At 41.1% G+C, this 14,109-nt stretch overlaps 1 protein-coding gene across 1 annotated transcript in view; it reads left to right on the top strand.

Moving 5' to 3' along the window:
• The first annotated feature begins 1,933 nt into the window (after window positions 1-1,933).
• PGCKA1 (PDCD10 and GCKIII kinases associated 1) overlaps window positions 1,934-14,109 on the top strand; it is a 103,641-nt gene continuing 91,465 nt past the window's right edge. The window contains exon 1 of the mRNA XM_089678378.1: window positions 1,934-2,072. The gene's annotated coding sequence lies outside the window, so the exon portion shown is untranslated. The remainder of the gene's footprint in view (window positions 2,073-14,109) is intronic.

Raw genomic sequence — 14,109 nt, 5'->3', positions numbered from 1 at the left:
TCGGCCATAGCTATCCGTGGCTCTTCACACAGCCAGCGATTACTTTCAGTGAACACTGCAGGATGCACAAGAAACAAAAAATGATTTTTGCCTAAAAACGAACAAAAATGGATGGCATCTGTTTAAATCCATTCAACATCCATTCAGGTCCATCTAAACGGAAAAGGACGCAGCCTTGTTCCATTTACAAAACGGACCTGAACAGACACGGATTTAGGCAGATGTAAACAGATTATCATCCATTTCATCCAATTGCCCATAGACACACATTGTGGTTCAGTCTGGATCTGTCTGAAAAACTAACAGATGGTTCTAGACTAAATGCCCATATGAAAGGGCCCTTAACGCGTGCGCTGTCAGGTCTGTTTACACACAACCCAGTGGCTGCAGCATTGCGTATATATCTGACAAGCAGACCCCTGCCTGTCATTTGAAAGCATTCGGGCGGCTGCACTGCTGACTGAATGCTTCCCCCCCCCCCCCGCATTCATGGCAGGTGCCAGCGGGTGGAGGGGAGGGGAGGGGGGAGAGCAGACACACATGCGCTCTCCTTCTTCTTCTTGCTGTGACCCTGAAAGCAATGTGTATGACGTTACTTCCGGGTCACCCCCATCACTTTGCATTGCAATACGTTCAGTGGAGCCCAGAGGAGACAAGTATGGTCTTTTAGACCCTGCATATCTCACAAAAGAGAACCTGTCACCTAAAAATCAACACATAGGGGACTTTATGTCCCCTATGTAATTAAAAACAAGATAAAAAAATTAAGCAAAAAAAATGTATAGTTACAAAAAAAGTTAAAAAATAAAGTTACATCCAAGCACATAACATCCCCCCCAAAAATGATGAGGCTCCCCACCCCCACATAGACGCATGTATGAGCATAAATGCAAGGGGCGCCTATGCATGAAAATGTCAATACACATGTTATATATCTCGCCATACGCCGCAGTGAGAGCAATAACTCTAGCACAATACCTCCTCCGTAACACTCAAATGAAGACCTGTAGGGGCTTTTGAAGCGTCAGCGATAGAAAATATAGGGTCCCGAAGTTTGTCGCCATTTCACGGACACACACAAATTTAAGGTTTGACGTATTGGGTATATATTTACTCAGTACAACCTTGTTTTTTATATTTTACCAAAAATGTGGGTAATTTATTGTTTTTGTTTGTCCTAAAATTCACTTTAGTGAGTTTTTTACTGAAACATTTTGTTTCTTCTTTGCGGTAATAAAGTGTGACATAAAAAATTGGAACAATCACTATTTTATTCTCTTGGGTCTCTGCTTCCAGAAAATATATAATGTTTGGGGGTTTTGTGTAATCTTCAGGCCTAAAAAGATGTTTTAAACATGTGTACAAAAAAATGCAAAAACGGCTCTGGCAGCGGAAGGGTTAAGCCGGTCATAGATGGCTTGAATCTTTACCAGTTCAGCAGGGACCGGCCGAGATTCCAACCATCTATGGGCATACTGATTGTACCCAATTCGATTGTGGGACCACTTGGGTACAACCAGCCTGTTGGATTTTTCATGTGATAATTGCCATCGGCCTATAGCAGAATCGAGTTGTTTGGTTGCAGGAAAAAAATTGCATCATCTATTAAAAAAATCGCATCATCTGAAGTCAGTGTGTAGGGTAATCAATTGAAAGGGCCTGTATATGGCAGTAATTAAAAAAAGAATGGGCGATTGTAATAAAAAGCTACGGGTGTATCTTTAAATGTTCACAACGTGTGTAATTAGCCAGCATTAGCCTATTGTGTGCATTGTTGGACTTAGTGCTTTATGTGTGTAAGGCATTATCTGGCTGGATCTGGCTCGACCTGCAGGTAAAGAGTTACACACAGTACATCTAGGAAGTATGAAAGAATGTATTTTCATGGGCTGTCACGTGATCACTTAATTCTCAGTGTCACCAGCTCCCGTCTCTCATTAAGAGGTCATGCAAACTGCAAGCTGCTGCAGCCACTCATACTCATTTCACATTCAAATCCAGATGACAGGCTGACAAGCCATGGGAGCTGCTCGGGGAAGGAGCTCACTGTCCCAGCAGCCTGGAGAATCCAAGTAAGAGACCCCCACAACTTTTCTTCTTTTGTCTGTCTGATCCGTATTGTATTGTTTGCTTTACCTGTCCTGCTGCCGCATACATGGTGTACCTGTCTGACACACCTGTTCAGCCACAGAACAAAGCACAGTTCAGTCCGGAGGGAACTATGGGTAGTATACAGGCGGCTTGCTACTGTTTGTTTATTAACAAAATTACATGAAGAACTTATTTATACTTGTATGCAATAAATCACATACATTTTTCTGCATTTCAAGTAGAAATTCCCATGTTTACCTCTGTGTCCGGTTCACATCTATGGGTTACAGTTAGAGTTTTAGGGGGATATTATATAGGTCCATTCACACCTACATGTGTGCCTTGCCGTGTGTCCTGCAATGCGCATGGATAGGCATGAATGGGTCCTTATTCTGCATTGGTGGTTGATGCAGATTGTATATACAACTTTACAAAATATAGACAGTCATTGGTGAGAAAATAATGCAATTTAAATGCCATCTTCATATAGAATTTTTGAGGGATTTATTGAAATGTGTCCACTTTGCTACCATTTGCCCATCCATGCAGAGCCAGCAGGGCTTGACCCACTTGAAGCTCTTGAAGCTTTAGCTGTTTGCCTGGTTTTAGGCTTTAGGTGCAAAGCCGCTCAGAAAACTATTGAGAGGAATAGGTTTCCTAGCTGTACTGCAGTGAAAGCACACCAAATCATCATCTTCTTTAAAGGTCCCGTCCACTGAAAACTGATATTTAAGTTTTGTATGCCTGTGAGGGAGCTAATTCACTTGTTGTTTGTTGATATCAGAAGCATCGGTGGTAGGATTGCCCAGCAGAACTTTGTGCCTCCGGTCCCTCTCGCAAGGCCATAATGAGGAAGCCACTCTCTCATTACCAGATTGATAAGTCATTACGTTATAATATATTATGAAGAAATTCACCAAAGGAGTGTGGCACCATCATGTGGATTTACAAAGCTTTTAACAATTTGGTGGAACTTGGAATTCTGGTGAGATATCTTGTCAATGAAGCCCCCAAGAGATAGGAGACAGTTTTGAATCAGTCTGTAGGGAACTATGCAGAATGGAAGTGTCAGGTGGAGATGCAAATTAGAATATCTTCTCAAATGTTTTTTGATCATATTTGTTACATTTAGCCCTGCAAGTAAATGCAACATTTCCACGCACATCCTCCAGTATTGTGGATACTTTTCATTGGCTGCACTTAGAATGAAGAGAGTGTGGTTTTGCAGATTGCTTGATGATTGTCTGGAAATGGGTAATTGTTGGGAAACTAGCTGCCAGGGACAGGTATCAAAGAATTAACTGTTATTCACAAAACATCTGCCTGTGTATGCCCAACTTTGTTCTCATGTATTTCACCATTTTCTGTGGATGCTGTCTGCATAGTAATAGTAATGACTGCAAATAATGAAGTGAGACCCATGATGGAGTCAGATAATTACTAGTTGATATTGAGGTCCTATGGATTTGTATGCAAAGAAGTGTAGCAAACCTTTGTGCCTCAATTAATATGTGATTATAAACTCTTAAATGTTCATTAAACTGTCCACAGAAATCAAAGCGTTCATAAATATTCATCCAGTGTTACCCTGTGATCACTATACATATACTAAAAATGCGCTCGCTGTCAGGATTTGACCCCTGTATATGTAGAAGGTCAGTAAATGCTTGTCATCATATAGATATTATAGCCAGGACCTCTGTCACACTCTTGTGGAATCCCAACCTTTGCACAAAATCCTCCTTTCAGACAGACACTACAAACAGCAATTCCTCAAAAAGACACAAAAGGACTATCTAATGCTCTCTATATAAAATAAAGTTTATTGACCTCAAAGTGATACTCACATAAACAGAACTTGTAATACTGTATGTAATAGTACCTGTGAGTTTACTCCACTGCCTGGTCTCATAGCAATCACTGCAGCCGTTTAATTCACCTGACTGCTTTACAGTAGAACGATAGGCAAAACCTTTTTTTTTTTCATTTTGGATAGAGCAAGGGATGGTTATAAACCGTCTGAATTTATATTTGGCATATGTGTCCCCATTGCAGAGATTTCACTTAACTTCACTTGCCATAGCCAAGCAGGAAGTGAGAGGAAATTCCTTAAAATTAAGGGAATTCCTTAGGGACCCTTAGGTCACCAGAACTAATATGCCTATTGGAAAATTTCCCCTCTATTACTTTTCTGGTGACGACACAAAATGTGGGATTTTCTTTTATTTTCACTTTCAGTGATAATGGTAAACAGGACAAATAGAGAGGGTGAATCTCCTTAATGGGGACACAGACAGCAATAAGAACAGGCAAGCATTCTAATCCATCTCTACTCTATCCAAAATGAAAAAAAAAGTTTTACCTTTACTTATACTTTAACAAAACTCCTCTCAATGCTGATGACATGGACCAATCCCACTTGACACATTGGGGTTTATTTACTAAAGCTGGAGAGTGCAAAATCAGACTCACTTCTGCATAGAAACCAATCAGCTTCCAGGTTTCATTGCCAAAGCTTCATTGAACAAGCTGAGGATAGAAGCTGATTGGTTTCTATGCAGAAGGGAGTCTGATTTTGGACTCTCCAGCTTTCGTAAATAAACCCCATTGTGTTCCAATGTGACTTCTTCAGAAGATAGGGACCAATCGGCAACTGCACTCTTTAGAAGCACCGAACAGAAGCACCTATGTGTGGGTGCAATATGGTGCGGCAGCACAGAACACACTGAGTCTGGTTACGATTAACAAACTTGTATTGAAGGATCAGCTCAAAGATACAACATCCCAGCGGGGAGGCTCCCAGCTGAAAACTCTTACAGTTCTGTGCCACAATTTCTAGAGCGGAGCAGGTTCTGATGCACCAACAGCGTCTGTCTCCGAGGGTGGAATGTGGCCAGTCTGAGCCCAATGGAGAAGGATTCCTAGAAAGGGTAGCATGCCCCTATCCTGACCCTACTTGTCCAGAACCTATCCCTACCACTATTCACTTTCCTTGACAGATGGGTATCCTGTACCTGTCCTGTCCACTCACAAAAATACATGCCAAGCCCTAGAGCCAGGGTCTAAAATAGACTCTGCCTGACCCAAAATGGCCACCAGAGTAACATGGGTGGCAGCATCAAGCCTGATCTCTTCCCCAGTAACCCAGGTAACCATAGAAGAATATGTTCCTCTTGACCTCCTCTCCCTCTGCAGTGCTGCTTCAGTTGAGTTAGTTGAGTTAGTGGAGAAAAGCAACTGCACCTGCCTACACACCCCTTAGTGTTATCACAGGAATCTATTTTTTTTTTACTTCACAGATACTGAACTCACCTCAATTCATGAAATGGTATATAGTCAAAAGGTTGAGAAGTTTGATGCCTAACCTCATCTACAGTTCTGGCTCTGGGGTTTGACATTTTTGCCAAAGATGAGTAAAAAAAAACGTATTGATTCCCTATAAGTGGCTGGATAAATTACAGAACAAGTCCATCTGAAAGTGACTAACTACTGCTAGACCATGACCTAGGAAAAAGAGAACTTTTATTGTTCTTTCAGACAGGTGGTGAGCTTACCTCCCTCTGAAAAGCGATGGATCACTTTTCAGAGATGGACTAGAAGCCTCTGACAGGCGTTCAAGAAACACTTGAGGCATGTTTTTTGTTGTTTTTTTTTTCTTTTTACTTTTTTTTATATTGTCAAATGACAGTTGTACGTTGCAGGATCAAAGCACAACTGCAAGCCAAGCATTTGGCTCACCAGTGCAGTGTAGCCCTGTTGATCTCAATGGGCATGTTTGAAAGGCAATATTGACTGTCAATGGAAAAGGAATGTTAGACATCCTTAGACTTAAAAACAAAAAAAAACGAGAGAAAAAGAAAAAAAAATGAGGATTCGAACCTTTTCTTGCCCTAAAACAAAATAAAAAGGTTTGACTAGAGTTGGGCTTTAAGGTGGAAGAAAGCACACCCATCTCCTTTACAAACACTGCACCACACAGCTTTGTCTTTTTAATGGAAAACTAATTCTTCTCAATGTTTTTCCAGCTATAGATATAGAATATATAAATGTTATCGGTGTGTGTAAATGCTTTAAAACACCTTGTGCCTATTTATAGCTTTTAATGATTATGTATACAGCCGTATTTGCTTAGTACATATGCAGGCTGTGCGTCTTGCTTAGGATTTCACCTACAATGTTATCCTTTCTCTTGGTGCAAGTCTACCAGTGACAACTGACTGACTAAAAACTAAATGTATGCTCTGAATGGTTTACATTTTATTTGAGCATTTGTTGTTCAAAAATGTTGAGTGATTTCAGTGATGTTAAGTCACTAGATTCAGAAAATTTGTATATTAATCTCTTGCTGCCCATGTAACGCATTTGAATGGTGGCAGAGTGTAGGCCTTAATGCCAGCAAGCCACACATGTATCCATGGACGGCAGAGATTTCTGTGCTGAGAGCACATTCACTGCACACTCCAAGAACAGTGACCAAGTTGACAAAAGCAGTTATCGGTGCTTACTAAACTTCAGGAGATGGCGGGACTGACTCTCATTCCTGTGACCACTGTGACAGCCAATCACAGTGGTCATATGACTGGCCAATCCTTCTCACCTTCTAGGCATACAGAGCATAATAAAGGAATGCCAGAGCTGGATAAGAAGGGGTTAAACACAATCATGGAAATATTTTACAACGTGCATATGTAGCGGAATGCTGGGCTATGGTAACATGGAGAAGGAGACAATTTCCTCTGTTGCTCTACTTTCTACTGTAATGCTGATATTGGGCTGCATTATACCCTCCAACCAACAGGGGGAGAGAAAAGTCAAACCAGCCCACAGAATCCTATGCACAGATTGGTGAATTATGGGAGTTGTAGTTCAAGACAGCAGTTAGTGAATTCTTTACACTACATTTTCCAAAAGGCACGAAGGAGTAAAGGGGAGTGTCCAAGTGGTTTTTACTGGACTGCCCAGGAAAATTCACACTCTTGGCGCCAGGAATTCGGGGAGCGCACATCTGCATCCAGGGTTGCTTGCTGCCAGGCTGAGTTTGGAGAGATCAGTCAGGAGGCCTAGGAGGAAAGGGAAGGAGATACCCTTGTTGCACAATACAAATTACTGTGTTCCAGCTATGCATCCCACAGAGGGACTGAGAGACCTCTCACCCTCAGCTTCCCATTGCAAGCTTTCGGAAGCATGAGATAAAGAGCTGGATTGCAGAATGAACAGCACTCCTGAGATCCACAGGAGAAGTTCAGCCAAAAGTGCTTTCCTTTAAACATACCACATCGCATCTATGCCCTAACTACTCTACACACCCTCCCCTTTTCACACTGTATCTTTACTGTACCTGTTGTATGTTTACCATACTACACTGCGTGCTTGTTATTTAGTACTACTAATAAATGCACCAACACAATTTATTCTTCCTGGATTGTATTTTTTCTAAAGGGCTCAAATGATAGCCAGCAGAAGAACCACTTAAAGGACTGACTTTCCTGTTAAATCACCCTACACATCTCTATTCCCCCTTCCATTGATGCTAATTTACCATGGACCGTGAATAACAGTCAATTTAGGCCTAGCATAACAGTCTTTAATGCACTCTGGCAGTATAATCACACCTTTGGTAGTTTACACATCATCACTGCCCACTGCTGCACCTGAGGTGGCCTGGCTACTGTTTATGCTGATCTGGAAACCAAGTGTTACTATACTACTTACTCTTTACTACCCAACACTTTCTATGCTAATAGTGTTACCATCAGTGTTGCTTCAATTCTATGTTTGCTTTGTTATCAACTTTGCCTAGTGACAATATATTAAGCCGCTTTGCCGACTTGCTTAATTGCATGTTCCTTTGACAAATTGTTACTGCTTTTTCCGAAGTGCTACTTGTAGTGAGTGTCTGTGTCTTTGCATGAACTTACACTCAACCAAATATGTCAGAGGAGCTGAGATTCCTGGGAGGTCGAGGCAAAAGAGCATGGGACACATTCTGTTCAGTGGCTCCTATGGTGTTAGCGCTACTAATGTAAATATGTGAAAGTTACAGCAAAAACTTTAAAGTTAAAGTGTATCTCAACCCAAGAACAAAATTGTAATATATTGCAGCTTACAAGTCCCTAGATGAGGTCGCTGCATACATTTTCATTTCAGTCTTATTTTCACCTGGAGATTCTCTCAGTAATACACTTCCTGTCCTAGGGTGACAACACTCACTGTGCTGTATGTACAGAGGAGCAAGGTTGTTACTATGGGTCAGGAATACAGTTACTTCCCCCTCTCTTCTTCATAACATGGGGGAGGTGTTTTGTAGTGATGGCTGGGGACAATGAAAGGCTGTAGTACAGGCAGAGAGCAGAAGACGTTATCAGTTTGCAAGATTTCTTTCAGGAATAACAGACGTTTTTTGCACCTATGGAATATAACAAATCATATCTAATAGAATATTTAACAAATAAAAAAAAAGTTTATTGTTAGGGTTTATATACTTTTTAACTTATTGTTTGTGTTTCTGTTCTTGGACCCCTTCTCTTCTTTATCTACACCTCCTCTCTTGGTCACTTGATACATTTTAAACAGCTTCCAATACCATCTCTACTCTGATAACACCCAAATCTATCTCTCTGTTCCTTACCTCACCCCTTCATTTTCCTCTCGTATTACTAACTTACAAATCAGCATGGATGTCGCACCACTTCCTTGAACTAAATCTCCCTAAAATCGAGCTGACAATATCCCCCCCCCCCCCTGCTTGTGCCTTCATACATAATTTTTCTATCAAGATCAATGATGCAACTCCCTCCCCTCACGCCAGGGTACTAGGTGTAATCCTGGACTCTGACCTGTCCTTTCAGCTCCAAATCCAATCACTGTCCAAATCTTGTAGACTTCTCCTCTGTAACATCTCTAAAATTTGCCCCTTTTTATCTCATGAAACCATTAGGTTACTCATTCACTCCCTTGTTATATTTCACCTTGACTATTGCAACTCCCTTCTCATAGCCTCTCTATAGACTATCCCCTCTTCAGTTTATCAGGTATATTGCTGCCAGACTCATCTACCTTACCAACTGCTCAGTGTCTGCCACCCCTCCCTGCCAATCCCTTCTGGGTTACAAATGCCCAGTGAATTAAATTACTATTAACAATATACAAAGCCATCCACAACTCTGCCCCAAGCTACATCACCAATCTTGTCTCCAAATATCACTCAGACTGTCCTCTCCTCTTCTTCCAAGACCTCCTGCTCTCAAGCTTTCTTTTCTCCTCCTCCCATGCTTGTCTCCAGGACTTCTCCAGAGCCTCTCCCATCTTCTGGAACTCTCTACCTCTGTCTGTCTGTCTGTCTGGCTATCTCCTACTCTGGCTACCTTTAGGCGATCCCTGAAAACTCATATTTTTAGGGAAGCCTTTCACACCTCCAACTAAGTGAACTTTTATCACCTCCATCAGCTCATCCCCCACAGTTATAACCTTTTGTAACACTTGCCCCACCCTATTAGACTGTAGGCTCTCATGAGCAATGCTCTCTTAACCCTCTTGTTTTTTATTGTAATGTAACTGTACTGTCTTCCTTTATATTGTAAAGCACTGAGCAAACTGCTGGTGCTTTATAAATCCTGTAAAAATAATAATAAGTGAAAACCCCAATTCCCTCATTGAGCCTGCTCCCTGAAAAGAAGCCTGACTGGATAAAAAGGGGCGAGCTACCGTTGCTCACTTGTTCTGGAAGGTTAGAATTATGGGGCTGTTTTTTTATCCCTCCTTTTCTAATTGGTGAGTCACTGATTTGAAACAAGTATGTGCTCAGGTAGGTGTTCACTGGCTGCAGGTTTCTTCCATTGTGTAGTGAAGGAAAGAGAAAGAATGAAGCTATAAGAGCAGGTCAGCAATGGCAATTCCCATCATTTTATGTCAAAAGATTGCCTAAAAATACATAAACAGTAGCAAAAGGCATGGGATACTTACTTTAACTTTAGGATACCATGGCTGGAAGACACATGACTAAGCCTAGGCAGAAACAGGGAGATGGATTTGCCAATCTGATTGCTGATCTTGCCCTACAGCCTGGATTATGTGACCAAAAGCTGAGGCATTAAGTCACATGACTACCCACCATGGAATACCAAAGCTGTGTTTTTTCAAGCCAATGTTCGTAATTCATACCTTCTGTTACTATGCATGTGTTCAAGGATTGGAGAGGGCAGAAAAGCACTTTCATTTTAAAGCACCATGGCAGTTCCTACATCTGTTGTTTGCAACTTTTGTCACCTTTTGTCAGGAATGATGTTGCCGCCCTCCGGCTAAATTATCAATAGAGTGCCGCATGCCTTTCCATAAATTTGATTGTTTTCCTGTGTGAGACATATACAGTTGTGTCCAAAATTATTCAACCCCCACTGAAATTGAGTGTTTTGGCCAGTTTGACATTGCTTTTGATCATTCAGTCATCTTGCTTACATTTACATTAAAGAGGCACTTGTAGGTCAGACAAATATAACATAACAGTTATAATGAAATAACCACAAATGTCTTTTCTGTGCTCACAGCATTATCAGTTTTATTCAACCCCCAAGTGACATTCAATCTTAGTACTTAGTACAGCATCCTTTTACAGTTATAACAGCTTTTAAACGTGAAGCATAGCTTGACACAAGTGTCTTGCAGCGATCTACGGGTATCTTCGCCCATTCTTCATGGGCAAAGGCCTCCAGTTCAGTCACATTCTTAGGCTTGCGCACTGCAACTGCTTTCTTTAAGTCCCACCAGAGGTTCTCAATCGGATTTAAGTCTGGTGACTGCGATGGCCACTCCAAAATGTTCCAGCCTTTCCTCTGCAACCATGCTCTAGTGGACTTGGAGGTATGCTTGGGATCATTGTCCTGTTGAAAGGTCCAACGTCTCCCAAGCCTCAGGTGTGTGACGGACTGCATCACGTTTCCATCCAATATCTCCTGGTACTGAAGAGAATTCATGGTACCTTGCACACGCTGAAGCTTCCCTGTACCTGCAGAAGCAAAACAGCCCCAAAGCATGATTGACCCTCCACCATGCTTCACAGTAGGCAAGGTGTTCTTTTCATCATAGGCCTTGTTCTTCCTCCTCCAAACATAGCGTTGATCCATGGGCCCAAACAGTTCTAATTTTGTTTCATCAGTCCACAGAACACTATCCCACAACTTTTGTGGTTTGTCCACATGGCTTTTGGCATACTGCAGTCGACTCTTCTTATTCTTTGGAGACAGCAAGGGGGTACGCCTGGGAGTTCTGGCACGGAGGCCTTCATTACGCAGTGTGCGTCTTATTGTCTGGGCTGAAACTTCTGTACCCACATCTGACAAATCTTTTCTCAGTTCCTCAGCAGTCACACGGGGACTTCTCTCCACTCTACGCTTCAGGTAGCGCACAGCAGTCGAAGTCAGCATCTTCTTTCTGCCACGACCAGGTAGCGTTTCAACAGTGCCCTTTGCCTTGAATTTGCGAATGATGCTTCCTAAGGTGTCTCTTGGTATGTTTAACATCTTTGCAATCTTCTTATAGCCATTGCCCTTCCTGTGAAGAGAAATCACCTCTTCTCTTGTCTTCCTGGACCATTCTCTTGCCTTCACCATGTTTGTAACCACACCAGTAAATGTCTAGAAGGAGCTGAGTATCACAGTCATTTTAAAGCTGCCTAATTGGTGCTTATTATGCTTGATTGCTGCTCGGTGACATCCACAGGTGTTTTCAATACCTGATGGAAAGCACCTGTATGAACCTCTGTTCTTCAGAGTGGTAGTCTTTAAGGGGTTGAATAATTGTGGCAATGAAGAAACCACATAAGAACCATTTACTACTGTATTACATAAACAATTGATGTCATTTTAGTTGCATTTGGGTAGTTACAACGTCCTTGTAGGATTTGATTCTGAATACAATTCCAAATGTACACTATAGTCCCTAAACCCCTTTACAGCATTGGGGGTTGAATAATTTTGGACACAACTGTAGGTCTATGCCAGTCGAGAAGTGTGGAAGAAGAATACTGCTAGTGCTGGCCTATCAAGAGGTAATTAGGGGCATACAGTGTATGCATGGGATCAACACCCTAATAAATGTTAGGATAAATGACCTCAAAGAACTTGGTAATAGGTCCTTTTAAATAGGAATTAAAGTACTATTTTGTAGTTGGCAGCAGTATTTTACAGTCTTTTTTTCATTCTAATATTGTAATTGTGTTGACAAAACTAGAAAATGTATTTCATCTGATCTGCACGCGCCAACTTCTGACAGCGCGGGTAACACCATGTGATTTACACACAAGTGATTTCTCTTTCTGAATTTTATGTATTTTGCATCTATGATACTTTAGAAAAACTCTGTTACAGCTTGCCTCTTGGGAGTTTTGACACAAGTAGTTCTGCTGGCAGACAAGTATACAGCCTGTCATTCCAACGCTGGAGGGAAAATCCCTTCACTGAGGTCCTAGACAGACCCAGCAAGGGGGCAGCCAAACCCTGTCCCCCTCCACTAAAAAATATTTTTTTTATTTATAAAACAGCATGTTTTATTTCTGCTTGGAATTCATCTCAACTCCTTCAAATACTATTTGCATCTAAAATGGGTATATGTAATGTAACTTCATTGCCGTGCCTCAAAAAACAGCTTTTTGTGGTGAAATCAAGTTCACACTTTATTTTGCCTTAGCCTGTCTTAGATGAGTAGGTTTGAACTAGGAAACTGATGTGACAGTTATCACCTCTGGTCCTGTCAATCTTCCCTGTCAAATATAGTTTTAGAAGAAGGGACTGGACAGTTCTGTGCAATGAAGGATAAAGATGTGTACTGGTTATTTTATAATATTGTAAAACAAATGTATTGCCTTACCTTTTCATGCCTATTTTATTATTCTTAATTCTTAATGTTCTTACACTTAGAACATTGAATTGATTAGCATTTGGTGGGTACAGTGTTACATTAATTTATTCTTCCTGGATTGTATTTTTCTAATGCATAATCATACTTATCAAAAGCTACAATATATATATATATATATATATATATATATGTACGGTTGTGTTCAAAATAATAGCAGTCAGACATCACTAACCTGATCAATCACTGTTTTTTGTAGAAATGATATTTCTACATGGCAAATAATTTACTAGCAGGTGTAGTAGAGTAATAAGAATCCAACAGACCCAACAGTCATGCCATGCATGCTGCTGATTCTGTGTAATTGAATCACTAATTGAAAGGGGCATGTTCAAAATAATAGCAGTGTGGAGTTCTATTAGTGAGGTCATTCATTCTTTGAAAAACAGGTGGCAATTATTGCCCTTATTTAAGGAAGGAAGGCAGCAAATGTTGTACATGCTGGTTACAGTGCATTTTTCTCTGAAATTCTGAGGAAAATGGGTTGTTCCAAACATTGTTCAGAAGAGCAGCGTACCTTGATTAAAATGTTTATTGGAGAGGGGAAAACATATAATGAAGTGCAGAAAATGATAGGCTACTCAGCTAAAATGATCGCAAATGCTTTAAAATGGCAACCAAAACCTGAAAGACGTGGAAGAAAGCGAAAAACTACAGATCGAATGGATAGAAGAATAGCCAAAATGGCAAGGACTCAGCCAACAATCAGCTCCAGGAAGATCAAAGAAGGTCTAAAGTTACCAGTGAGTACTGTTACAATTAGAAGACGCCTATGTGAAGCCAAGCTATCTGCAAGAAGCCCCCGCAAAGTCCCACTGTTGAAAAAAAGACATGTGCTGAAGAGGTTACAATTTGCCAAAGAGCGCATTGACTGGCCTAAAGAGAAATGGCGCAACATTTTGTGGACTGATGAAAGTAAGATTGTTCTTTTTGGGTTTAGTGGCCAGAGACAGTTTGTCAGACGACCCCCAAACACTGAATTCAAGCCACAGAACACTGTGAAGACAGTGAAGCATGGTTGCGCAAGCATCATGATATTATTATTATTATTATACAGTATTTATAAAGCGCCAATAGTTTGCTCAGCGCTGTACATTACAAAGGGGGACA

This window comes from Staurois parvus, unplaced genomic scaffold, assembly GCF_062004578.1.
Source record: "Staurois parvus isolate SC_StPar_1 unplaced genomic scaffold, SC_StPar_1.0 ptg000204l, whole genome shotgun sequence".
NCBI lineage: Eukaryota > Metazoa > Chordata > Amphibia > Anura > Ranidae > Staurois > Staurois parvus.
Note: the sequence above shows the minus strand (reverse complement) of the source record. Positions and strands in the feature narration are given on the sequence as shown.